Source organism: Lactuca serriola, chromosome 2, assembly GCF_051521515.1.
Source record: "Lactuca serriola cultivar US96UC23 chromosome 2, Lser_US96UC23_V15, whole genome shotgun sequence".
In the NCBI taxonomy this organism is placed as follows: domain Eukaryota; kingdom Viridiplantae; phylum Streptophyta; class Magnoliopsida; order Asterales; family Asteraceae; genus Lactuca; species Lactuca serriola.
The window spans coordinates 89,173,484-89,176,142 of record NC_136409.1 but is presented as its reverse complement, the minus strand read 5'-3'; the positions used below and the strand labels follow the sequence as shown (position 1 = coordinate 89,176,142).

Genomic DNA, 2,659 nt, shown 5'->3' with positions numbered 1-2,659 from the left:
TATCATAGAAACTTTACCATGTGTGTCTTTTTTGTAGCTAAAAAATGAAGACATCATAAGGCTGTTGAACATATATGCACATGTGGTTCACTTAGAATGAGAGAGACAGAAAGGCTAGAGCAGGTCGCTAGAACATTAGTTTTGGTCAACTGCAGCAAATAACTCAAGAAGTTTGATGTGCTAGGTTAGATGTTAACATGAGGGGGAATTGAGGATCTTTGTATACCGTTTAAATTAGAAACTATCAATGTAACAATTGTAACCTATTTAATAATACGATACTATTAAAAAATAAAATAATATAAATAGACCCGGTTGCTTATCTAGAAAACATGTTCTATTTGTCCATGAAAATGGTTCCGGCTTGTTGTTTAAATTTAATAGGACCCGGTTCTGCTAATAAAAGCCGTGTTTTATTGTTGCTTATAGGACCCTGGGTTCTTTTTGAATTTCCACATAGGAATTGCCCTAAATGAGACCCGGTTGAAAACCGGGTTATATGATGCATTTAACCGGGTTTTTTAAGCAATTCTATCCCCACAAAATTCTCATCATTACAATTTCAACATGAAAGACGAAAGGAATTAAATAAACTGAATGAATACCAAGGCTCATTTTGTATGTATCATATACAATTCGATCAACAAAAAAAATCACCTTATTAGAAGATAAGTGGCATACAAGGAGAATTGTTCCATACGTTAGAATGCAACTTTAATATTTCTCTTGCTTTCTTCTTTAAGTAAGGTGCATAGTCAACTTGAAGCACCATGCACAACTTCAACACAGCCCCAACTCTCATCATCTCCGCCACAACTTCATCAGTTGCTGAGAACTTTCCAATTAAGGAAAGTATTTGTACAGCCCGATCGTCAGTCCCTGGTGAAACCTTAAACATTCTCTTAGCTACCATTGCAATACCACCGGCATGCTTTAATAACTGAGCTCTCCCATCAGCACATGAACACAAGTGAGCCAAGAGACAGAAAAGTAACTCCGACATATTCTTTTCAACTCCGTTTATCTCTAGTTCCACCAGCTCGAAGACTGCACCAGCTTCCACGGTTTTCATTCTGTTTCTTCCCCAAGGGCACACGTCGATTAACATTCTTAAGACCGCTTTCATTGCTTGTGGTGAGGTTCTTTTCCTTATGACATTTACTGTTTGTTTAAAGAAATTGAACCTTAATCTCTCTAAAACACTTGTACTCGCTACTCCCATGACCATTTCGAGCAACAAAATTGCATCTGTTTGGACATCAACCATCAGATCATCTCCTATCATGTTGTCAAAACCTAAAAGCCATAGTAAAGAATCAATTAAATCATGATCTTCTTTGGCGATATGCTTTTTCTCAGGGACAGTTAGCCAAGAAAGATGAAGAATTTTGAGTGCCTGGCCGAGTCCTACAGTAATAGTCATACTTTCCTTATAAAACTTTGTTATCAAGGAAATCATTGCACCATTCGTGCCTGCGTCAATCAAGCAATGTCGGTTCTTCTCACTCTCTCTTGCGAGTAAATGCAAGGTGTCCAGGGAGATTACATGAAGCTCCGGTGACTTCAGGTTGCGGAGGAGTTTCATAACATGAGATTTGTTAAGAAGAGGTTTTGGTGTGGGAATCCGATCGATACCATAATTGGCATACGTGACACACCATGCTTGGATGAGACGCCGAAGCGTGTGGTTGGGGGTCAAATCTGAATCTCTTGGCAATGGCTGTTTGGTGACCGGACACAGCACTTCCTCCGCCGTGGATAGCCAATACTCTATGCTGTCCCGGTCGTAGGTTATTCCAGTGACAGCCGTAACAGGGTCTTGCATGATCTGAAGTGAAATTGGACACATGAAGTAACGGGGTACATCTACCGTTTCATCTTCCATCTGTTTAATGGATTTTGGAACAATACTGAGTAATTAGAGAGATAGAGAGAGAAAGTTCAAAAAACAGAAATACAGGCTTGTTTTTTTTTTTTTTAGTTCACAGTATAAATGGTTATATAATATACACCAGGCTTTGAATTCAATGAAGAAATGGAGAACGGTGGCTGCAAGGTTTGAATAATCTAGAATGCTTTGGATTGACATCTTACGCCCATATCAAGTTTTGGTAGTTAATATTAATTATATATATGAGCTGTGGTCAAACACAAAAAACGAAATCAATACTAAAGAAAAGTAGTATGTTGACTTTTCAACTCGAGCAATTCCACTTGTGTATAACGTCTATGATGGTTGGTCTTTTCAAATTTCAAGGCAAGATTTATGTGATTGTAAGGAATACAACGATGAAAATGGAATCATTAGAAAAAAACAAAAACGAGTAATTAAATATAGGGAGAAAGTTGAATTTTGCTAAATCAACTTCCGATATTATTTTTGATGGTAACTAATTATTATTTATAATTAGGGAGGTGCTTCCACTTAAATTAAAATTGTTTTTATATATTTACCCTTAATTAAAATTTATAAAAATAAAATGGTGTATAAATGAGGGTTTATTCGTTTGCCTCTTATCTATATCAAATTTAAACGTTTCCTTACAAAAATTAGTTGGTTTTCTAAATTTCCCTTTCTTTTTCCCCCTTATTTACTTACAAATTAATTATTTTTTGTTTTTTCTACTCATTTATTCCTTGCAAAAAGTAGTTTGTGTTC

General features: G+C 36.2%; 1 pseudogene; it reads right to left on the bottom strand.

The window, feature by feature from the left end:
* Positions 1-442: 442 nt before the first annotated feature.
* Positions 443-2,062, bottom strand: LOC145086497 (E3 ubiquitin-protein ligase PUB23 pseudogene; annotated as a pseudogene).
* Positions 2,063-2,659: the final 597 nt, after the last annotated feature.